An 8,713-nucleotide genomic window follows, 5' to 3' on the forward strand; every position below is an offset into this window, starting at 1 on the left:
CGAGGGCCTGCATACCCTTCCCCAGCTGTGACAGGTGAACTGAAAGAAAGCTATGGAAAGAAGAGGAGGGAAGGGAAGATAATGGAGGGACAGGCAAGATATCATGTTTTCTTTCATAAGCAGGATCTTAATCAGAGGGAGAGAGAAAAGAAAGCCGAAAAGGAATTATTAGGGCGGAGGACCAGCTAATGGTGAAGAGGATGAAGGAAGGCAGGAAAGGGGAAGGTGATAACATTACAGTGGTCCCTGTGCAGGAATACAATATGATGAAACCAACTAGTCTGTATACTGAAAAGCAGCAAAAATGAGTAACAATTAATAAAGGATGGCCGTTGATTGTGATCCTCTGAAGAATAGATTCTCAGGAGGATGCCCAGTGGCAGGGGGCTCAGTAAACCGTGGAGGAAAGGACCACATGTTGACGTGGCTGGCCACATCAACAGTGTGCAGGGCCCAACCCACATCAGTCACTGGGCCCCCAAGAATGAAAGTGCAGAAGGTTGTGGCTCTGTCCCAAAGCTCAGGGAGAAAGGAGGGAAGCTGGTCAGGTGGCACAGTTCTCCTTTGGGTCCTCCTAATTCAACCCAGGTACAAGTGAGATCCAAGGGGAATTTAAATGGCCACATTTGTTCCTAAGGTGGCAGCAAAAATTCTTATCACATTTCCACAAGGTCAAATATGTCCTCCCCAAAAAAGCTAGAGGACTTAGGACGTGAGAATCAAGCCTCTCCGTTTCAGCCCATTACCATCCAGCCAGGGAAACTAAGGCACAGAATGATAATATAATACCCTAAGGACCCAGTTAGCTTTAAAACAATACTTTTATTTTTCCTATAACATTGGTAAAATATTTTTTTTTCTTACATCAAATAAACTAGAAGATGTCCCTCCCTTTTCCTGCATGATGAGGAACTCCACATATCCTACTGGTTTATGCTTGGCCAATCAAATAAAAGTGGTGCAGCATTTTATCAAGACATTCTGGAGTTTATGAATCTGCTTGGCACAATCATGACACTGTCCCCACTGGAATAAAAAATAATACTGGGGGGGGGAAGAGGATATTCTGAAGTGATGGAAACATAAATATTCTTCATTCAGAGAAGGTAGATACATGGTTATATACAATTTTACTCAAGATCTCTGTGTTAAAATGTATGTAAGTTAATGACCTGTTTTGTTTGTTTGTTTGTTTGTTACATTTAAGACACTATGTAGCTCAGGCTGGCCTCAGACTCATATAGGTTAGCCTGCCTCTATGGCCCAAGTGCTGGAGCCACCGATGTGCATACACAATGTGCTTAGCCATACCTGTTCTCTTTCGTTAATGTCAAACATGATGGCAAGGTTCTTACATTGTTTTTTGTTTGTTTGGTTGGTTGATTGGTTGGTTGGCTGTTTGGTTGGTTTGTTTTCCTTTCTATTGCTGAGTCCTAACCTAACCAGTCTTGAGAAAATAAATCTAGATAATTGTATTTTACACTTATGCCATGATTCCTATCAGATCTAAATGGGAGCACGTGGCTCCACCAGCTTCAAACAGACTCAAAAATACTAAAAGCCTTTGAGATGCTTAGAGTGTGTGAGTTCATTTTAGTTTGACTCAAAACTCAAATAGGGTATCAGAACCAATCATCTTTATTACTTTTAAAATACGCAAGTAAAACTCTCAGCTAAGTTATAAATGAATCCTACTTAACTTTTAAAACAGGTTAGTAATTCTCCCCAGAAAAATGTAAATTGCTACACATCAGTAAAGTAGCCAGAGTCCATTCTTAGTGACAGCACAAGTCACATTTGGCTGAAGTGACCACTTGCAGAGTTTATTCTAAAGCTCCTGACATTTGTGTGAATTTCCAGGAATGAATACAAGGCTTTTCTAATTCTGGTCGTGGAAAAGAATCACAGAGAGAGTTAAATATTTGAAGAGCTGGTAATTAAAAGGCAGAACAAGCCTCCATCTTTGGGGGCCTTCAGGATCTGTTCATGGAGAGCTAAACACACAAACACAGGGGTAATTTAATTTGCTAGCGCTAAGCCTTCAGTGGCAGAACAACAGTGGTCATGGTATTCCTGCCATGGTGTCAGTCAAAAAGCTGAATGACCTCGATTCAAACTGGCCACAGGCTATAGTAATATTGAGCTTGAAAAAGAAAAAAAAAAAACAAATTTAAAACAGCAAAAGTTTGGAAAGTGGAGATATAGCAAGAAACAAAGGTTGTCTACGAGAATCCTTCTTCCCCTCCACAGCTAGCTCAGCCTAGGGTATATTTTTTTCTAGTTTAATGTCCATTCTCTCCCCTTTTCTAGCATTCTGTTCTGATGTGTAGTGTGCCCTCACTTCCTGTTACTACAGCTCGATACTCCACTGCCAATCATGACTCATACTTAAATCATACAGAAACTCATCAAAATCCCAAATTTCACAGCACACAGGAACCCCAGTCTTTCAAGAGGGTGGCATTCTTAAGATATTCCAGATGACAAAACACCAAACCAGTTCATCCGAAATCATGTCACCCTCAATAAACATAAGCGCACTGTCTGGCAACTTGAATCTCAGCAGTCATCATTAAACTGCACTCTGTGGAGGTGCTGTGTGGAAATGCAGTAAGACGCGACTCTAAATAAAACCTTCCGAGCGAGCGAGCGAGCGCACACATGTTCCCGTGCATCTGTGTACGCAAGGCACATTTTACAAAGACTACAAAAATATACAACAAAATGTTAGCAGCGGGGTTTGGGGGAGATGTTTATTGTTGTCGTTGTGGCTTTCTTTGTTTTCCTAGAGTAATTTGTGATGCTCTTCACAACCAAGAAGAACAGAAAAAGTAACCTTGAGAAGACATCTGTGACTGGTGTGGTTGCAGCCGGCTCTAAGTCACCCTTCGAAAGCCAAGAGGAGCTTTGCCAACTACTACATGAAAAATGTCTGCCTGAAGCCAGATGGTGGTGGTGCACACCTTTAATCCTAGCACTTGGGAGGCAGAGGCAGGCGGATTTCTGAGTTCGAGGCCAGCCTGGTCTACAGAGTGAGTTCCAGGACATCCAGGGCTACACAGAGAAACCCTGTCTCAAAAAGCAAAAAAAAAAAAAAAAAAAAAAAAAAAATGTCTGCCTGTAACATTCGAGGCCACATGATGCACATCAGGGCCTTTGCTACACTCACGAACACAGGTGAGTTAAGGAGGTCTGGAGAAGGGGCTGCTAGCGCAGAATCAAACAGGCAGAGACCACATTGCTTTTTATGCACGAGGAAGAGTCTGAGGTCTGGGAAGCAAAGAGGATTCTGCCATTGCCTAGGCATGTCAAGGACCCAAACTCTCTATTAGTAAGGGGCAACTCACCTTTAAAACAAAAGACTACTCCAGGAAGTCATATCTGTGGGTAATTCTTTAATTAAGTGCCTTGGGCTTGCCAGTAGGTTATGTTTTTGTGACATCTGACAAAGCTATCTATATAAATATAGTTTGGTAGCATAGAACGCACAAAGTCCCATATCTGATCGCTGGGAAGGAATATTTTAATTTATACACACTGCCTGGAAATCCTTTAAAACCAATTTCAGGAAAAGATTTAAGTTCCAAAAAGTTATGACAAGCATAAATTTTAATGTATGACCTCAGGGTTGCATTTACTGTATATTAGCAGTTTTGAATTAATTGGTTTCTTACAGAAGGAGACAAAGGGGGAGGTTTTAAGTAAATGCTTAGGTATTGTCAAAATTCAAGGACTCTCCCCATCCAAACAGGGCTCTTCCCATCTAAAGAGCATCAGCTCTGGCTGTGTGAAGACTCGGTGCTGAGGGAAGTTCAAAGATTCAACTCATGAAAGTTATATCATCACAATGTTAGCATCTGCCATTCTATCATTCAATGGCACAGAAAAGAAGACAGTTGGAGGATGGGGATGGGGATCAAGAAAGAGAAAAAGACAGAGACAGACAGACATAAAGAGTATGTTGTCAAAAGGACCACTGAAGACTTTAATGTCCGTCTGTTGAATGAATGCCTGAGAGAGTTTATCATCTTCCTCATTAAGGTGAAATAACTGCTCGGCCTAAGCACGGAAGACTTGCAGATTATTGATGGGGAGCTGTCTGGGACATTGGTGGCTGAATACCAGCATCCCTGGTTTCTGCCAGGTGGACTTAGCACCCCTGCAGGTGTTCCTTGTAGGAAGCAAAACTATTCCTGGTTGAAAACCACAGAAGCAGATCTCAGACATCTTCAACAACTTGGACTCTGATAACCTCCTTCTGTTCAGAACCTGGTTCTCAACCTGTGAGTCGAGACCGTCTGGGGGAGTCACATATTAGATAATCCTGCATATCGGATATTAACATTATGATTCATAACAGTAGCAAAAATTACAGTTATGAAGCAACAAAAAATAATGTTATGGTTGGGGGTTCATCACAACATAAGGAACTGTATTACAGGGCTGCACTGTTAGGTTGAGAAGCACTGGGTTAGAAGGAAGTGTTCACAACCTTCTGGAATCCTCCTGCAGGATGATGGTAGCACCTGGAAGGTTTCCCCATCAGCTGGAGTTTTGTGGTCCCCAACTGGACACTCAACACCAGCAGTTTACTGACCACCCATTTAGCCCTAGGAAAGGTTTGAGGGGCATCTTGGAAGTCTGGCCCACTGACTCACCTAGCGTGGGCTGGCTGGGTTGTTTTTTAGGACAGATTTGCCAAAGGAGAAGTCTTGGCAATATCTTGGAAGTCCTCAAGAGAGGCACCATGTCCTCATCAAGAAAGAAGCCCTGTGCTTTCAGTGGGGTTCTCTGAAATTCTTTGCCCTTTTTAGTAACTCTACACATTTCTAGTCAACATTTAAAAGGGGGGGGAGAGAGAGAAGGAGAGAGGGAGAGAGAGAAGGAGAGAGGGAGAGAGAGAAGGAGAGAGGGAGAGGGAGAGAGACAAAAGGCCTGCTCTATATCTGGCATTGAAAGGCCATCCCTTTTCATGCTCTGGGGGTTTTGCAAGCAGTCATTACTGGAAGCTCTTAGTACACTTATGGACAGTCTCCTTAACTGTCTGACCTACATACCCTCCTAACACAATCTGTAATTTTATAATCCTCATAAATTCAAACCCGTAACTGACCCTTTTCCAAATAAATGTGTGCCACAGGATGGGAGAGAAGGAAGGAGACCAGAGGATATTTTGGTGGGCAATAGGGCTCATAAATCGAGTTAGGTTCTCACTGATAGATGCCTGGAACATGCTAGGTTTCCCAGCCTGACCTGACCTACCCCCTCCCCAGCCGTGTCCCCCCTTCCCAACCTCTACAAAGCAGAGGCACAGATGGGAAAGGATGGGCAGGCATGTGTGTTTGTGTAAGAGTTGATTGGACATCAGAGAACAAAACAGAACATACATATAACTCTCTCTCTCCCAGCTCCCCCCACCCCCACCCCCGGAAAGCATGATTGAGACCCAAAATGGCCAAAGGGACTTCCAAGTTTTTTGAGAGTGTGCCCTAGAAAGACTGGCAGGGGTGGAGAAGGCACCTCTAAGGCAATAAGGGCTGTGACTCGCCAGGCGGACAGTGGCTCGCACAAAACCCCTCCTGTGCGGAGTAGCGGAAACTCCCAATGAGATTAGTCGGTGTGTGTGTGTGTGTGTGTGTGTGTGTGTGTGTGTGTGTGTGTGTGCAGACATTACTTAGCAATGACTAAAGGGCTCTCTCTTCCTGCAGCAGCCAGTGGAAAATTCAAGGAACATTTTTCCCCCTGCAGCAGCAGAATCCCTTTAACCCTCTCCCCAGCCAACTCCAAAAACAACTCGGCCTCCCCCCCCCATATACACCCCCCAACTGCCCCCCACCTCCGGCAGAGCACTGCAGGGAGTTATAGGACGGTGAGGGGCTTTCGCGATGGGGAGGGCTGGAGGGGGCCGGCAGGGAAGGGGCGGGGGACCCTCGAACACTACAAAGGAAACTGTAAAAGGCACAAATACATAAACCTGAGAAGCAGCAGCAAGCCGCAGTTTCTTTGTGAGCTCCTCAGTGAGTCATTTTCAAGATGCTGTCTGCAGCCAGTTTCAAAGCGGAAGCGCACGGCAATTAGTCTTGCCGTTTCCAGACAAGCCAGAAACTCTCCCGACACTCTTTTTTTTTTTTTCTTCTAAAAAGCCCCTTTTGCAGTTTCTGAAATAGCCTTTCTTGCTTCCACCCCCACCCGCCGCGTAACTGCAGCTTATCCTCGGAATGATTCGGTCGTAACAAAACAGAGACCATTTAATATTTTTAGCTCCCGCCTCCCAATTTCAAGCGCCCCCCCCCCTTAAAAAAAAGTTCCAGTAACATTACAGGCCAGCAGGCAGTTGGAAGTTAAAGAGCTGAGAGTTTCAAGTTCATCCCTTGCCTGGCCCATCTCCCCAATCCGAATCTGGACTAGCCGACTCGGCCAGCTTTTAAATGTCCATTTGACTGGGCGTGCGCCTGGGGCGGTGACCTGGGCGGGGGTCACCTGCCCAGCGAGAGTGGACGTAGCCCCGGGCCCCACATCTCCATGGCCCAAGTCCTCCGCTCCCTCTCCACCCCTGTGCCCTCCCCTGAATCCGAACACTCGCGCCTCGGTGCCCATCCTGAAGGGATCCGGACCGCAACCCCGGCTGGAGGTCAGCGACAATCCAGCCTCCAGCCACGCAGCCCGCTCCGACCACCATCCTCAGTCCCAGAGCCCCGGAGTCTCGCTGCTGGGATACAGGAGTTTGCACTCAGGGTGTCTCCGTCTCCGGGCTTCGCATTGCAGACCCCAGGCCCGAGCATGAGCTCCCGGGGTGGCGCCGGTGGCGGTGGCGGTAGCGACTCTCAGCATCCTCCCCCGCGGGGACGCACCCCCATCCTCCCCCAACGCAGTCTACAACTCACCCCACAGCGCCCACAACCCCACCCCCCACCAGCCAAAGAAAAGAAAGAAGGCGAAAGGAGGAAAAGAAAAAAAAAAGGAAAAATTAAAAAAAAAACTAGCCCGAAGAAAACTTTGCAAGCGCCGGAGCAACAGGCAAACAGTCCTGCAACCTACCCAGACGTGGGGGAGCGTTTGGGAGTCTTCTTGGGGAGATTTCTAGGAGGAACCGGGTGAAAGCCCCCGACTTTCCATGCTGACAGGCGTCTGCAGACGGTCTGTTGCTCTTGTAATGAGATCCTGATTTTCCCCCCTCTTTTTTTTTTTCTTTCTCTCGCTCCTCTTTTTTTTTTCTCCCCCCCCCCCCCCTCTGGTGTGTGTGAGAGCAGGAAGTTGGAGCAGTCAGGCCGAGCCTGCTCACTTCCTTTACTGCATTATTCCCCAGGCGGTGTGCAGTCTGTGTAAACAGGCTTTTCCGCCCCGCGCCGTGCGCCGGGGCCGCGGCTGTGCGCCGGGGCTGCCCGCCCAGACCCGCGCATACCCCCGGCACCGGGCCCCGCGCCCGCCCGCACGCCCCGCGCGCCCCCGCTCCGTGCCCGCCCCGCTTCCTGCTCGGCCACCCCAGGGGAGGAGCTTGGGGACCCGCCGGCCAGGCCGCGGTCTCTCCACTCGGCAGGGGCTCCGTCAGCTCCTGAGCCCTCGGGTCCCTAAATTGGGCATCATCCTGGGTTCGTGCCCTGCTAATGCTGCCCCGAAAGGGAGGTCCCTGAGCGAGCTTTTCTCTACCATAGGCATAGAAAAAGAGTTTAGGGACAGGAGGGATGGCGAGTGGGGTTCAGGACTTTGGATGCTCTGGGAACCGGGCTGCTTTTATTGCGGACCAGAGGAGATGAGGGTGAAAAACGTAAGCGTGCACAAAGGGAGATGGAGTCTTCCTAAGATGCTGCCGGATAGAGTTACTGTTGGGGCATATTTAACAGCAGTACTATAATTAATATTAATAGTAATAATTTGGAGGCAGTTTTAGAGTTGGGATCCTCTTTTTGGGAATACTTTCTTAAGAGCCACAAACTAAGAGCCTTGTGTCTTCGAAAAGAGATGAGTGAAGTGGCTTTAACAGGCACTGCTTAGGCGCTCCAGGTGGCTTGAGACAGGGGAAGGGGCACCCTGTGGTCTCAAGACTGGACTCCCCGCCCCTGAGGACAATGGCCAGGATCTGATTGGAGAGTTGGGCATTGCTCAGAGGATGCAGGAGGGAATGGGTCTCTTATTAACAAACCCTGTACACAGTTCCTCCAGCCCCAGCCTTCCAGAACCTTCTAGTCCCCTGCCTTTGGGGCTTTCTGACCAGTAGTTTTCAATCCTGAACGTTTGGCATGAGAATGCATGGGCTCGTTAAAGTCCTAATTGCCCTTACGCCCTCCCCTCAATGTGACTGGAGTGATTGTAAGCCCCAATAACAGAATCGCGTTGAGAGTAAGGGGTGCTTTGCAAGTAACTAGACACAGCGTACTAGACCCAACGGCCAAGTCTCCAGGTCAGCAGGACAACATTCTGACATTTCCTTGTCCCCCCCCCTCCCCGACCCATTAGCATTTGCTATCTCTCTGAAAAAATTGCTTGTTTCTGAGTATCTGGTTACTATTAAAGGTTCTAGATGGAATTCAGGGATGTTAATACCCACCCCACACACGCACATCTGCAGGTGCCTGTCAGAACACCTTGTTAAACAAGGGCAGCATTTTTGCTTAATCACTGATGTGTATAACCTGCTGGTTATACACAGAGGACCAGGCTTGCCGGTGCTCTGAGAAAAGACAAATGGTGGTGGGGGAGGAGGGAGGGGGACCAA

General features: G+C 47.6%; 1 protein-coding gene across 1 annotated transcript in view; it reads right to left on the bottom strand.

Moving 5' to 3' along the window:
- Positions 1-7,206, bottom strand: part of Elk3 (ETS transcription factor ELK3) — a 62,725-nt gene extending 55,519 nt beyond the window's left edge. The window contains exon 1 of the mRNA XM_021174068.3: positions 7,039-7,206. The gene's annotated coding sequence lies outside the window, so the exon portion shown is untranslated. The remainder of the gene's footprint in view (positions 1-7,038) is intronic.
- Positions 7,207-8,713: the final 1,507 nt, after the last annotated feature.

The sequence above is a fragment of the Mus caroli genome, unplaced genomic scaffold, assembly GCF_978045245.1.
Source record: "Mus caroli unplaced genomic scaffold, Mus_caroli_1 scaffold_9, whole genome shotgun sequence".
Taxonomy (NCBI): domain Eukaryota; kingdom Metazoa; phylum Chordata; class Mammalia; order Rodentia; family Muridae; genus Mus; species Mus caroli.